This window comes from Cervus canadensis, chromosome 33, assembly GCF_019320065.1.
Source record: "Cervus canadensis isolate Bull #8, Minnesota chromosome 33, ASM1932006v1, whole genome shotgun sequence".
In the NCBI taxonomy this organism is placed as follows: domain Eukaryota; kingdom Metazoa; phylum Chordata; class Mammalia; order Artiodactyla; family Cervidae; genus Cervus; species Cervus canadensis.
Window position 1 is genome coordinate 37,701,452 of NC_057418.1, and position 16,554 is coordinate 37,718,005.

The following is a 16,554-nucleotide window of genomic DNA, read 5'->3' on the forward strand; positions in this document are numbered from 1 at the left end:
CCATTTTGAGTTTATTTTTGTGTATGGTGTTAGAAAGTGTTCTAGTTTCATTCTTTTACAAGTGGTTGACCAGTTTTCCCAGCACCACTTGTTAAAGAGGTTGTCTTTTTTCCATTGTATATCCTTGCCTCCTTTGTCGAAGATGAGGTGTCCATAGGTTCGTGGATTCATCTCTGGGCTTTCTATTCTGTTCCATTGATCTATATTTCTGTCTTTGTGCCAGTACCATACTGCATTAAGACCTTTTTTATACAGTTCTTCCATGTATCCTTGCCACCTCTTCTTAGTATCTTCTGCTTCTATTAGGTCCATAGTGTTTTCGTCCTTTATTGGGCCCGTCTTTGCATGAAATGTTCCCTCGGTATATCTAATTTTCTTGAGGAGATCTCTGGTCTTTCCCATTCTATTGTTTCCCCCTATTTCTTTGCATTGTTCACTTAAGGTTTTCTCTCTCCTTGCTTTTCTTTGGGGAAATAAAATAAAATAATGTCATGTACAACCACATGCAGGGACCTGGAGGGTATTGTGCTAAATGAAATGTCAGGCAGCAAAAGACAAATACTGTAGGATAATACTTATATGTGAAATTTAAAAAAATAAACAAATGAATATAACAAAACAGAAAGAGACACACAACTATAGAGAACGAGCAATTTTTAAACAAACTAGAGAAGAGGGGAAGAGCAAGGTGGAGGGATGTGATTAAGAGATACAAAAACTACTATGTATAAGATAAGATAAGATAACATGGATGTGTTGTACAGCACCAGGAATATAGCTATTATTTTATAACATCTTTACATAAAGCTTAATCTACAAAAACACCGAATCATTATGTTGTACATCTGAAACTAATATTGTAAATCAACTATACTCCAATTAAATAAATAAATCAGTTAATTAATCAAATGTCTATTAGAATTTTGACCCGACTTAACTGGGTCCAAGCGACTCTGGCTTTTGCAAAGTTAACATTTTGTTCAGGGTCAGTGGACAAGGCTTGTCATTACCTCAGTGGAAGAAATGAGCTTTGAATAACTCACCTCTAAGTACAAGATTTGGTGTAGATTTTTTTAAGGTATTCTTTAGGAATTTCCTTCCTTTGCAAAGTATATTTATTGTATTTGGTGCAATTTGTTGTTTATCAATTTTACCTAAATAAAGTTGTTGGAAACACAAACTCATTTGCTGAAACTAGTGAGTGGTAAGAAAAATTTTTCTATCTGTAGAACATACACTAGAGGGAAAAGTTGAGAAATAATTGTCTAAGCCTTCATGTCAAGAACTAGAAAAGGAATACCAAATGAAACTGAAGAAAAGATAAAGGAAATCATAAAGTAAAGAGAAGAAGTCAACATAATATTAAAACATATTTTTGTCTGTGTTTGCACCTGCCTGTGGTCTATAAATCGCCTGAGAGTCTACAGGACACACAGATTCCCAGAAATGACTGTTCTTTCGTGTTCTCATGGAAAGCTTGCTTTGCTTTCTCTTCTCAGACAGTTGATGCACACTGACCCAACTTGCAGAGTTGTAGCCAATTCCAGGATGTTTGAACTCAAGACTGGTAAGAAAAAAATGTAGGATTCTAGACATTGGGGAAACTTGTAACTAAATGGTTTGGTGACACTATAAATCATGGTACATCAAAGTTAGTAAATAAAAAGTGGAAACTCTAGAATAAAAGAGAGGGGAAATTGAATTAATAAACTCTGTCATTAGAACAAGGTAAAAGTGGAGTAGGAAAGGGATGGAGGGGGAGTTTGGGGTTAGCAGATGCAAACTATTATATACAGAATGGATAAACAAGGTCCTGCTGGATAGCACAGGGAAGTATACTCAATATTCTGTGATAAAACATAATGGAAAAGAAAATTTAAAACAAAGAATGTATATTTAACTGAATCACTTTGCTGTATAGCAGAAGTTAATATAACATTGTAAATCAACTATATCTCAATTAAAAAAAAAAACAAGGTAAAAGTATCTTGATAAAGACAGAGCAAAATCAGAAATGTTGACTGAAAGCATGACCTTTCTTAAGAGGGAAGCTTTTCTACTTTGTTAAGCAAGTGGCTACTAACCTCTCTCTTGCTCTTTCCACTCCCCTTACACACCATGTGCTCCTAGGACGCAGATCTGATGTCTCTAATATTCTTAAATGATCTAGTAAGGCCTCTCATGGAGTGGCTGGTTCCAAATATTGAGCAGGAGAATGCAATATGACTCTGAACAGTCTTCTGTTAATTTTGTTTTGGTTGTTGCCACTGATGCTGAGGGGTAACTTTCAATAAGTCTGGAGATACTAAAGACATCATCTCTTTGAGGCCTTCAGTGACTTGAGGAAAACAAATGCTTACACTCAATTAAGCATTTGTGAAATGCCATAAATTTGTGGTTATAATAGAAAATTGGTAGGTAATAGAAAATGTGCTAGAGAATGTCCCTTTGTCAAAAAAATAAAGGATTAATCATGAAAATATATAATAATTAACTAAAGTATTTGGATATGATAGTCAATAAGTCACAGGAGGTGGGTTATAGGCGAACAGACATGTGATTTTGATCCTGGACAAAACAGAACCACCCAGGTGGAGAAGAAACACACCCGTCAGGGGAGATGAGGAAGACTGGTTCATTTCAGCCGCAGAAGCCTGGACATTGACACGCTAATGACATCCCAGAGCACAAGCTCCAAGCACTTCCTCCAGATGAAGATCCAGCTTTGCCAACACTGGTAGGGTTCAAACACCAGAAGAAACACATTCTGGCAAATACCCTCCAACATGTACCTCATCCAAGGTCATGGGGAGGTCATTCAGAATGGTGGGAGGTCATCCGTAAGTATTAATGACAAACTTGTCTTTTCTGACCTTTTAATCTTAAGTCAATTTCCGTGGTGATGGTACAGCTGGAGACAGTGGGGTCCATACAGACATGCTCCTCTCAGTTCAATCAGCTTCTGAGACAGTAGGGGCCAGGCAGACATGCTCCTCTCAATTCAGTCACCTTCTGGAGACAGTGGGGGCAATGCAGACATGCTTCACTCAGTTAGTCAGTTTCGGAGATAGTGGGGACTATACAGACATATTCCTCTCAGTTCAGTCAGCTTCTTCAGACAGTGAGGGCCATGCAGACATGCTCCTCTCAGTTCAGTCAGCTTCTTCAGACAGTGAGGGCCATGCAGACATGCTCCTCTCAATTCAGTCAGCTTCTGAGACAGTGGGTCCATGCAGACATGATCCTCTCACTTCAGTCAGTTTCTGAGAGAGTAGGGGCCATGTAGACTTGCTCTTCTCAGTTCAGGCTGCTTTAGAGACAATTTGGGCCATGCAGACATGCTCTTCTCAGTTGAGTCAGCTTCTGGAGACAGTGGGTCCATGCAGACATGCTGCTCTCGGTTAAGTCACCTTCAGGAGAGAGTGGGGCCATGCAGACTTGCTCTTCCCAGTTCACTCTGCCTCTGGATACGGTGGGGTCCATGCAGACATCCTATTCTCAGTTCAGTCAGCTTCTGGAGACAGGCAGGGCCTTGCAGACATGCCTCTATCAGTTCAGTCACATTCTGAGACAGTGGGGGCCATGCAAACATGCTCTGCTCAGTTCAGTCAGCTTGTGGAGATAGTGGCGGGCATGCAGACAGGCTTTGCTCAGTCAGTCAGCTTCTGAGACAGTGGGGGCCATGAACACGTGCTCCTCTCAGCTCAGTCAGGTTCTGGAGACTGTGGGAACAATGCAGACAAGCTCCCCTCAGTTCAGTCACCTTCTGAGACAGTGAGGCCATGCAGAAATGCTCCTCCCAGTTCAGTCAGCTTATGGACACAGTGGGGGCCATGCAGACATTCTCCTCTCAGTTCAGTCAGCTTCAGGACACAGTGGGGTAGTAAATGCAGACATGCTCCTCTCAGTTCAGTCAGCTTCTGAGACAGTGGGGCCCATGCAGAAATGCTCCTCTCTGTTCAGTCAGCTTCTGAGACAGTGCAGCCATGCAGACATGCTCCTCTCACTTCAGTCAGCTTCTACAATGTGGGTCCATGCAGACATACTCCTCTCAGTTCAGTCACCATCTGGAGACAGTGAAGGCCATGCAAATATGCTTGTCTCAGTTCAGTCAGCTTCTGAGAGGATGGGGCCATGCAGACATGCTCGGCTCACTTCAGTCAGCTTCTGAGAGGATGGGGCCATGCAGACATGCTCACCTCAGTTCAGTCAGCTTCTGAGAGGATGGGGCCATGCAGACATGCTCAGCTCACTTCAGTCAGCTTCTGAGAGGATGCGGCCATGCAGACGTGCTCCTCTCAGTTCAGTCACCATCTGGAGACAGTGAAGGCCATGCAAATGTGCTCGTCTCAGTTCAGTCAGCTTCTGAGAGGATGGGGCCATGCAGACATGCTCAGCTCACTTCAGTCAGCTTCTGAGAGGATGTGGCCATGCAGACGTGCTCCTCTCAGTTCTGTCAAGCTTCTACGATGTGGGTCCATGCAGACATACTCCTCTCAGTCCTCACCATCTGGAGACAGTGAAGGCCATGCAAATATGCTTGTATCAGTTCAGTCAGCTTCTGAGAGAGGATGCGGCCATGCAGACGTGCTCCTCTCAGTTCAGTCACCATCTGGAGACAGTGAAGGCCATGCAAATGTGCTCGTCTCAGTTCAGTCAGCTTCTGAGAGGATGGGGCCATGCAGATGTGCTCCTCTCACTTCAGTCTGCTTCTGAGAGGATGGGGCCATGCAGAAGTGCTCCTCTACATCCAGTAAGCTTCTGGTTACAATCTGTGCCATGTAGAAATGCTCCTCTCAGTTCAGTCAGCTTCCAGAGACAGTGGGGCCATGCAGACATCATTTCTCAGTTCAGTCAGCTTCTGGATACAGTATGGGCCATGCAAACATGCTCCTCTCAGTTCACCCAGGTTCTGAGACAGTGGGGTTGATGAAGACATGCTTCTCTCAGATCAGTCAGCTTCTGAGAGAGTGGGGGCCAAGCAGACATGTTCCTGTCACTTCAGTCAGCTTCTGAGAATGTGGAGCAATGCAGACATGCTCCCTTCAGTTTAGTCAGCTTCTGGATACAGTGGAGTGATGCAGACATGTTCCTGTCAGTTGAGTCAGCTTCTGGAGACTGTGAGGGCAACACAAACATGATCCCCTCAGTTCAGTAACCTTCGGAGACAGTGGGGCCATGCAGACATGCTCCTCCCAGTTCAGTCAGCTTATGGAGACAATGAGGCCAGTCTGCTCCTCTCAGTTCAATCAGCTTCTGGATATCGTGGGGGCCAGGCAGACATGCTGCTCTCAGTTCAGTCACCTTCTGAGACAGTGGGTCCATGAAGACATGGTCCTCTCAGTTCGATCAGCTTCTGGATATAGTGGGGGCCAGGCAAACATGCTTCTCTTAGTTCAGTCAGCTTCTGAGACAGTGGGGGCCAGGCAGACATGCTCCTCTCCTTTACTCAGCTTTGAAGGCAGTGTGGGCCATGCAGACATGCTCCTCTTAGTTCAGTCAGCTTCTGAGACAGTGAGGGCCATTCAGAAATTCTCAATTCAGTGAAGTCAGGTTCTGGAAACAGTGAGGGCCATGTAAATATGCTCCTATCAGTTCAGTCAGGTTCTGATACAGTGGGGTCCATGCAGACACGTTCCTCTTAGTTCAATCAGCTTCTGAGACAGTGGGGCCCATGCGGATATGCTCCTCTCAGTTCAGTCAGCTTCTGGATTCTGTGGGGGTGATGCAGAAAAGCTCCCCACAGGTCAGTCACCTTCCAAGTCAGTGGGCCCATGCAGACATGCTCCTCCCAGTTCAGTCAGCTTCTGGACACAGTGGGGGAAATTCAGACACACTCCTCTCAGTTCTGTCAGCTTCTGAGACAGTTGAGCTATGCAGACATGCTCCGCTCAGTTCTGTCAGCTTCTGAGACTGTGGGGCCAGGCAGATGTGCTCCTCTTAGTTCAGTCAGCTTCTGAGACAAACTCGAACAGATTACATTGTCAAAGGCTTCGCGTTTGGTTCACAAGTAACTTACTAGGTTAGCACGGTGATGGTGTGCTGTTAGTCGCTCAGTTCAACTCTTTGCGACCCCATGAGCCATAGCCCGCCAGGCTCCTCTGTCCTTGAAACTCTCCAGGCAAGAACACTGGAGTGATTTGCCATCCCCTTCTCCATGGGATCTTCCCCACCCAGGGATTGATCCCAGGTCTCTCACATTTCAGGCAGATTGTTTACCATCTTAGTCACTAGGGAAGTCCACTAGGTTAGGGTATGATTGTCAAAATGTGCTCCATGAAGACTGATTCTTGGTGATACTGACACATTACCCAAAATATTAATGATGGGCCCTATGGCCAAACATGTATGGGAAATTCTGGTTCAATACAAAAACAAAAATGTTTCCAGGAAGATTTTTCAGCACTCAACCATAACAATTTCACTTGAGGACCCAGAACAGGTGCGAGTGTGCAGCATGGAACGCTTTGTCTAGAGTCCTAGTTATCTGCACACCTGGTGACTGTCCTAGACCCCCAACTGGTTCACAAAGCCTTCTTTGGGACTGATCCAAAGTCACTTTCATCTGTGATCAGTAACTCTTCATCACATGCAGAGGAAAGGAATCACCCATGAGTAGTGCTCATAAGAGATAATCACTTATGATGGGATTACCTGATCTGTAACTCAAGGTTTCACTTACTTCACTCACTGTCAGCTCTGGAATTGCCAAAAACTAGATGATAATCAGGTACTAGTTTTATGATAAGTCCAGCAAAGAAGTTTATATTAGTACACTGATCTAAATTTAAATTGCCAAGTGTAAAATCCTACCTGCACCACCTCTTCTGTTAAACAGCTGAACAAGTGGCAGCCACAGTGGGGCAGGGTCCTAGAGGTGAACACAGGACAAGTCACAGGGCCCACTGATGCTTGTCCAGAAGACCCAGGCATGGAGCCTTTTGGCAAAGGCCAGAGGTCAATGTTCTGAAGGAGAACAAAGTCAGAATGGGGCAGATACACTGTGATGTCGGTCCAGGAGCCTGATGGACAGCAGAAGATAGGGCGATGAAGACAAATGGGCAATGACCAGAGGAGCTGAGAGGTGGGATGTGGGTGCTGAAAGGACTCGGGATGTGGAATGCACACACCTGCAATGGCTCTTTGTGTGGCCCTTTGCCAGCTCACACGGGAGTGCCATGTGCCTGAGAGTTCCTGACACTCAGCAGATACACTGGCCAAGGCTCCATAAAGCCACAATGAAATGACATTTTTAGAGGAGAGAGGAAGAAACGCTGCTCACTTTGTTCCCAGTCATAATAAATCTACCTTTTCTTTTTTTTAAATCTACCTTTTCTTCTAGGGATTTTGAATTCTTCAAAGGGGTACACAGCTGATGTAATTTTTTGGTTCAGTCGCTCAGTCATGTCTGACTCTGCAACCGCATGGACTGCATCACACCAGGCTTCCCTGTCTATCACCAACTCCCGGAGCTTACTCAAATTCATGTCCATCGAGTCCATGATGCCATCCAACCATCTCATCCTCTGTTGTCCCCGTCTCCTCCTGCCTTCAATCTTTCCCAGCATCAGGGTCTTTTCAAATGAGTCAGTTCTTCGCATCAGGTGGCTGAAGTATTGGAGTTTCAGCTTCAGCATCAGTCCTTCCAATGAATATTCAGGACTAATTTCCTTTAGGATGGACTGGTTGGATTTCCTTGCAGTCCAAGGGACTCTGAAGAGTCTTCTCCAACACCACAGTTCACAAGCATCAATTCTTTAGTGCTCAGCTTTCTTTATGGTCCAATTCTCACATCCATACACAACTACTGGAAAAACCATACATTTGATTAGGTGGACCTTTGCTGGCAAAATAATGTCTCTGCTTTTTAATATGATGTCTAGGGTGGTCATAGCTTTTCTTCCAAGGAGCAAGCATCTTTTAATTTCATGGCTGCAGCCACCATCCGCAGTGATTTTGGAGCCCAGTAAAATAAAGTCTCTCACTGTTTCCATTGTTTCGCCATCTATTTGCCATGAAGTGATGGGACCAGATGCCACAATCTTAAATTTTTGAATGTTGAGTTTTAAGTCAAATTTTCACTCTCCTCTGGACTTGCATCAAGAGGCTCCTTAGTTCTTTTTCACTTTCTGACATAAGGGTGGTGTCATCTGCATAACTGAGGTTATTGATATTTCTCCCAGCAATCTTGATTCCAGTCTGTGCTTCATCCAACCCAGCATTGTGCATGATGTACTCTGCATATAAGTTTAATAAGCAGGGTGACTATATACATTAAGGGAAATAACTACCTTTAGTTAACGAGGCTTGGGGACAAGACATGCTTGGCCCAGGTGCACACACAAACATTTAGACCCAGGATAGGAGCAATGAGCATGGTTTTCTCTTTTTGTGAGAGTGTTTGAGGAAAGGCAGCAAGACAAACCCTGACCAAGAATGAAAGTAAGAGTCAAAGAGCAACAAAATTAATATTTCAGAATACACACAATGGCTATTAAACAGCTATAAAAGCCCATGGAAAATAAATAAATGGAATTAATAAGCCTGTGCCTTTCATTTCAGATTTCATGAATTCCAATGTTCTAAGTTCCCAAGAGGACATGGTTACGTACAGGCTCCAGGTTCAAGCAGAACCATGTGTGCCCTGAGTCACTGGGAAGAAGGGTAGACAGAGGTTTTGATTCCAGAGGCCTGCAGCCACCTACCCTCTGCTCCGTTGCAGCCAGCACAGCACAGATGGGAAGCGCTGCTGGCAGCCCACCAAGACCCCACCCGGTTCTCCTGGTCCACAGAGATTTTCCCTGATGCCCACACGGCAGAGGTGGTGGCCTCACGCTCCAGCCTTGGGGCACGTGGTAAGGCTCTGCCCTTGCAGTTGCTGATGTGGGCAGGAGCATGTGGCCCAACTTCAGCCAATGAGTCATGAGGGAGCAGTCCAGCGGAGGGGCTTCAGGAGAGAAACACAAACAGAAAGAAACAGTTTTTTCTTCTCTTCTCAGTATTCTCAGGCCTGTGTCTTCTCATGGCTGAACACCACATGCTGCATGTTCCCACACCTGCTTGTTCTTGTGCTTGCATGTGATGTCAAAAACTGCAATCTGTGCAAACTGCAAGCCGTGGAAGAGGAAAGATGAAAAGGCAGGCTGGTAGCAGCACAGCAGGAAGCTGGAAAGACGCTGGGCACTGAGTAGGTGGCCCCCAGCTCTGTTCATTCAATTTAAAGCCACTGTACCACTAGGTTTATCGTCATGTGAAATAATGACTTTGATATTTTCTTTAAGTCATTTTTAGTTGTATTATATATTCTGTATTCAAAAACATGCTAATTGCTCAGAGTAAAACCAAGATTATATTTATAGCTGAAGATGAAAAAATTAGAGAGTATAGAAAATTTCTGCCACCACAAACATATATAAGCCAGAAGCCATCCTTGAAGTAATCTAATAAGCATAAATATAATAAGAATAAATACAATAAAAATCTATGTACCCATCATTCCACCCACCTCTATTGAATGTCATTTTATAATACTGTTTAGGGGTTTTACTATTGAAAAATAAAATATTGTAGATAGAACTCACATCCCAAGTTTTCTCTTCCCTGGAAAAGATAATAAAAATTGTATGAACAAGTATAAATAAGCTTTTCAATGCAGATATAACTTTGATAAAAGAACCTAAAAGAGAACTCCTAAAATCCCTCCAGAAGAGTATAATTATCATCATTCAACTAAGGCTAAAAGAACATAAACCACAAAGAGCAATTTTTTTTTTTTTTTTTGCATGAGAAATGATTGACATTGTGTTTGGGAATGATTTTCTTGTTTCCTCTGTTGCTAACTCTAACAAGATCACCTTGACTCTTAAGTTTTGCTTCCAAAGAGCTAATATACTCCTTTACCACCATCTGTAAAATACTAGAATGCTTGAGGAAAGTAAAAGTACATATATGGCATTTTTCCTGTCATAATGCCATTGATCAACAAGATTAAATTTTGCATTATTTTGGCAAAGAACAATGTTTCAGGCCTGGGGTCTAGGCTGTTGGAAGAAAATATGGCATGTTATTATCACATTAAAAGTAAGTATAAATAGTTTACAAGAGGAAAAAAAAAGCTGTTTAGTTGTTTAGAAATTCAAAAAATTTAAAACTGAACTAATTGAACTTCTAACATCAGATATAATTAACAGGTACTGAGAAACAGTTATTGAAAACCATTTTATGCTCAGATGACGTACATAGGAATGTGATAACAAGAAATCAGGGAAGAAAATCATGGATGTGTTCAACCTTCAAGTATTATGGGAATAACACCAAGAAATGTTCACCGAACTGACCTTAGGTTTCTAAAGTTAATGCAAATATTTGAGTTTTACTATCTCCCAACAATCAGTAGTTAGAAACAAATGTGCAGGCAGATTCTACCACTTCACAAGCGTACTTTCAATCTGTAAACCTTGGAAGTCCGAGAAACAACCAGCTGTAGAAGCACAGATGAACTAAAACTACGTCTGTGCCGCTGAGGATGGCTTCATCCAGCAGGCCTCATAATCCATGACCTGCAGAAGAACCTCTTCTAGCAACATGGATTTTCTCTAAAGACCCTAACAGGGATTCGAGTGTGATCCCACAGGCTGCAGCTTGCCGAGGCATTACTGAGAACTACGTCACTCGCAAGCCAGGGCTGAGCTCCACTCCTGAGTATCTGTCCCCACACAGAGGAGGCGGGAGGGCCCGGCTGGAGTCCCTGAGCCAAGAGCCATTTGTGCTCAGGTTGTGGGATTTAGAGACTGCAGGTTGCTTTCCCAGCAAAATGAGGAATTGTTCCCAATTCCTCCATCTGGTGTGGAATCTCCTCCATAAATATTTAATCCTCTCCAGCACTGCACATGCATAACACTCTGCTGTCATCAACAGCAGCTTGTCCAGAGGACACCTGGGAGAGGCTGAGTCAGTTGTCCCAGCTCAGCCCACTTTGTTGGTCATTTTATTGTTCAACAGTTTTTAAAGATTCAGGATGAAATACAATAAACTAGGAAATAGGGCAAGAATGAGAAACCATGGGAGGGAAAAGGAAGAGAAGAGGGAAGGTCTTATATTTAGATTCTAATGGAAACAAAGATTGGCTTTAACACACTGTTCCAAATGGCCCACGTGTCTCTCTCAGGCAAACCAATTCTGTGAACAACCTCAGCAGAAGTTACCACAACTTTTACACAAGACTTTTGTTTTAGCTCCCATTTCAGGAGGAACACAGAAAACACTTTTCCCCTGGACTCTACCAGGCAGGAATCCCCTTTGCACCATCTGAGGTCTCTACTCAGTGAACGCCATGGCCTCTGCCAATTCTGAGCTCAGTGTGTGCACGCGTTACCTATTCTTGATGTGGGTCCGTCTCCCTAGCACACAGGGCCCCCCGTGCTCTGCTCCCTCATAATTACACTCTGGGTCCTGGGATAAGGCACTTATCTGGAAACACCCATCACTCACAGATGATGCTCAACAGCAACAAGAAACGCTTCTTCTGGCTTTGTTTTTCAAAGTGTTGATAGTCTTCTCTGGTCTATGCATGCCTGGACGTCAGCAACGTTTGAAGGACTTTTCGAGGCTTCGGTGCCCCGAACAGTTCCAGTAGTTTCCAAATACCTGCTATTTGTAACCCAAATGTTTGGAAGACACACAGTGTGGTGAATGCAGACAGGTGTTCAGGTGACCACTCACTAAATGATCAATCACGAGAACAGTCCTCTGCATCTTCCCCTGGACCAAAGAAGTGATGGGGCATCAATAGAATTAATATTTTCCTGTAATAATAACACTGCCAAAGTCTGAGTTAAAATTAATTCTTTAGGAACTGCCTAAACCTTCAATGCTTTGCTTAGTGTTTCTCCAATCAGAGTCAACAAGGGAAGAAGGGCAGTTGATGGAAGTCAAAGGACAGACGAGGACACAACTTTGGGAACTTGGTTTCTACAGACAGGCTTTACCCAAATTCAACATATTACCAATTAACAGATCTATTACCAATGTATAAGAATTCATTTTCCTTCAAGAGAAGTTGAAATTCTTACAGTTCTTGATCTGGCTGAGAAGACATATTTGAGTCAAAGCTTCCGGCATTGCCTGAGATTCAGTAGCCACTAACAGATGAGCAGTGAAGAATCGAACTCTGCCACTGAAGAAATCTGGTCTTGGTCTTCAACTCCTGAGAGTGATCTGCAACTGTCTGGAGACTTGAGCTACACATGCAGTAACAAGATGGTGAAAGGTATGGGCCCCAGGCCCTGTAGCAGGGGATTTATGGACAGATACACTGTGAAGACAGTTAGTCATGCCTATGAAACAGGGTCCCACGAACAATTCCGCACACCGAGGCTGGGGTACTTCTGGTTGACTGGACATCACACACAGATGCCAGCAGAGTCCTGGTTCCACAGGGAGAAGGCAACAGAGATTCTCCTCAATGGTGCATCTCCTGGAACCCGTCCTGCACACAGCTTCCTGTGGTGGACCTTGGTCTGTTTTCTCTGCATTAAACCATAACTGTAAATATACAATTCTCAGCGAGTCCTTCTAGGGACTTTTTAAATCTGATGGAGGTGTGTAGGCCCTGAACTTGTAGCCAGTGTCAGAAGTGAGGGGACTGTGCCCTCTTGACTTCCTGGTTGTCTAAGCCCTTTGCATCAGGGTAAGGTTTTGGCTAAGTCAAATTGAATCATTTCTCTGCTCAAAACCCTCAACGGTCTCCCATGTCACCCGAGGTCCTCCCAGAGGCTTCACCACAAGTCCATGCTACTCCCTCGCTGACAGGTCTTCTCTGAAACCACCCCCAACCCCCACATCTCTCTGTTGCAGCCCCGGGCCTTCCTGCTGCTCACTGACCACACAGAGCATTCCCAACCTGCCTTCTGCCACAAGAGACAGAGGACACCGCGACTCCTCCCACAGCAGAGTAACGTGCAGAGCTGAACTTGGGGGAAAGGGAGAGTCCTCGTGGAAAGCCGTGAGGCTTGTGACTGGCAGAGAGCAGATTGTGAGAAATACACACTCTTGCCCCATTCCCACGACCCCTTATGACTGCATCATGCCACGTCCAAGGGTCCCCCTGTTCACTTCTGACAGAAGAAAACTATTTCTCTGTGTGTGGATCTGCTCTGACAGGTAGAGGACAACACCACTTCCAGGCTTCCTACGTACTTGGCACAGCGATGACCTTCCGGGATGAAAGGGGTATTGTGAATGCTGAGCAGCTGAAGGGGCTGAGAGCAGGGAGACACTGAAAGGGCCAGTGTTTGCCAACCCACTGATGACCCAAGAGTGGACGCAGCAGGAAAACCAGTGACGACACACCAGTATTTGTGGGGTGACACCCAGGAAGGAGATTTGGGTCAAAAAGGTTGGGAGTCACATCATCACACAGCAGGGCTTCAGTTTAGTTCACTCAGCCGTGTACTTTGCGACCCCATGGACTGTAGCACACCAGGCCTCCCTGTCCGTCACCAACTCCCAAAGTTTACCCAAACCCATGTCCATTGAGTTGGTGATACCAACCAACCATCTCATCCTCTGTTGTCCCCCCTTCTCCTTCTGCCCTCAATCTTTCCCAGCATCAGGGTCTTTTCAAATGAGTCAGCTCTTTGCATCAGGTGGCCAAAGTATTGGAGTTTCAGCTCAGCATCAGTCCTTCCAATGAATACTCAGGACTGATTTCCTTTAGGATGGACTGGTTGGATCTCCTTGCAGTCCAAGGGACTCTCAAGAGTCTTCTCCAACACCACAGTTCAAAAGCATCAATTCTTCAGCACTCAGCTTTCTTTATAGTTCAACTCTCACATCCATACATGACTACTGGAAAAACCATAGCTTTGACTAGATGGACCTTTGTTGGCAAAGTAATGTCTCTGCTTTTTAATATGCGTCTAGGGTGGTCATAACTTTTTTTCCAAGGAGCAAGTGTCTTTGAATTTCATGACTGCAGTCACCATCTGCTGTTATTTTGGAGCCCCAAAAAATAAAGTATGTCACTGTTTCCCCATCTATTTGCCATGAAGTGATGGGACCGGATGCCATGATCTTAGTTTTCTGAATGTTGAGTTTTAAGCCAACTTTTTCACTCTTCTCTTTCACCTTCATCAAGAGGCTCTTTAGTTCTTCTTCACTTTCTGCCATAAGTGTGTTGTCATCTGCCTATCTGAGGTATTGATATTTCTCTCGGCAATCTTGATTCCAGCTTGTGCTTCATCCAGCCCAGTGTTTCTCACGATGTACTCCGCATATAAGTTAAATAAGCAGGGTGACAACATATAGCCTTGACATACTCCTTCCCCTAATTTGGAACCAGTCTGTTGTTTCATGTCCAGTTCTAACTGTTGCTTCCTGACCTGCATACAGATTTCTCAAGAGGCAGGTCAGGTGGTCTGGTATTCCCATCTCTTGAAGAATCTTCCACAGTTTGCTGTGGTCCACACAGTCAAAGGCTTTGGCATAGTCAATAAAGCGGAAGTAGATGTTTTTCTGGAACTCTCTTGCTTTTTCGATTATAACAGATGTTGGCAATTTGATCTTTGGTTCCTCTGCCTTTTCTAAATCCAACTTGAACATCTGGAAGTTCATGGCTCACATACTGTTGAAGCCTGGCTTGGAGAATTTTGAGCATTACTTTACTAGCATGTGAGATAAGTGCAATTGTGCAGTAGTTTGAGCATTCTTTGGCATTGCTTCTCTGGGATTGGAATGAAAACACCTTTTCCAGTCCTAGGGCTTAAGCAGGGCTTAAGTCAGAGCATTTATTACTGTGGAATCCAACTGAATGCCCATCATTTAAAGAACACCTGCTGATGGTGTAAATTGTGGAATCTATAGGGTTTGGGGACAATCTTCTAAGGGGCTGGGTGCAAACTCCAGTCACACTGAGACAAAAAAAAGAGGAAGAAAGTGCTCTGACCCGTGCACCTCAAGTACAACTGAGTTCTGCATCCTCCTTCTCAAGACACTTTGCGTCTACATATGTGATGCGTGTGCTGTGAGAACGTGCTGAGACGCTCTCCTTCCCATGCCGTCCTTGCACTGACATTTCCACCAAAACAAGGAGAAGGTTGTGCTTGGCATCCTGCTCTGGGAATGGAGGAGGACAGGAGTTTCTCCGGGCCTTTTTCAGTGTTACTCGACATTGTCGTGTATGTTACACTGTCATGAGTCACATCTTCACCAGGACTCACAAGACTCACTTCTACAGGCACCCTAGTGGTACACTTCTCCCCAAGTGGCCTCCGAGGTGAACCCCCCACAACCATTCATGCACTGTGAGGTGACAGGCCAAGCTCTGAGGGATTCTTTCTGTGTCACCTTCATCTGTAGGAAGATGAGCTCATCAATCCAGGGAGGGCACATATTCCTCTTCTTTGAGTTTCACACGGAGAAGTCACTTACAAGAGTGGTGACCGATTCTAGTGGGTCACAGTGGGCATGGGAACTGACTTCTGAGAGTCTGGGTCATGGAACACATCAGCCTCCCTGCTTCCTCTGGGGACCCATCAGTCATGCTGGAAGCTCTAGCTCATAAGGAAAAGCTTACAGGCCCCTCACATAAACCAGAGGCACAAGGTTGTACATCCCAGGCCCAACTCCAGATACTACCTGATGGAACTATTAGAAGAATAAGGATGCCAGGCTTCCCTTCACCACTGATTCCTCCAAGGGGGTAGAAAATTCTCCTTTAAAAAACTGAAAGTAGCTATAGTCAGTTTGAGTTAAGATCACTTGCATAACCAAGCTTTAGAATAATTAAATTTTTGAGCAAATTTCAGCTTTGGAATTCTGACAAGCCCTCTGTTAACTGATTAAATATTAAGATTTGTCTTATTAATTATGTCTGTTTGAGCTGGATTATCAATTTGAAAATCAAGGAAACTGGCTTTGCCCTGAGTACACCAACTAAATTACACGTGAGGTGCCCCTGGGAGCTACTGCCACAGAGCTGGAACTCAAAGCAGTTTTGAAAACAAGCTTTCTCTGGAAATGCATTATCCTGAGGCGTCTGTGGAAATAACTGCTGTAGCAAGGTGGACACGCCCATCCACCCCCGCTTCCCATCTGAAAGCTGCATGACACTCTGCCTACTGACCCTCAGTTTGGCTCCCATCGGTTTATTTTGGATCACAGACCTCCTGGGTGAGAAGCCAAGCCCCGTGGTTATTTGTTACCAGATAAAGGTCCAGGTGTCACCAAACAATCCTGAGGAAATGAGAAGGCACATAGAGCTGGCCGCCAGGTGCAGGCCAGGCCAGCCTTACAGACCCGGGCACGCGGACGTTCCCGCGACACTCGGTCCAAACCCTGCAGCCACGCCTATGGGTCCCTCTGGCTCAGGGGTGGTCCAGCGGCTGGACCACGGAGGGGCCTGTGCCTGCAAAACGCATCTCCTGACTCTCACCCCCATCCCTCTTCAACCCAAGGGAGCTTCCTGACAGTTCGGAACCCAAAGCAGGAGAAGCCTGGGTGGGGTGGGGGGAGAAGCAGGCATTCAATCTGAAGCAGCAGCATGTGGGGAAGCAG

General features: G+C 44.8%; 1 long non-coding RNA gene across 1 annotated transcript in view; it reads right to left on the reverse strand.

The window, feature by feature from the left end:
• Positions 1–16,554, reverse strand: part of LOC122434037 — a 74,457-nt gene that overhangs the window by 44,699 nt on the left and 13,204 nt on the right. The window lies entirely within an intron of this gene.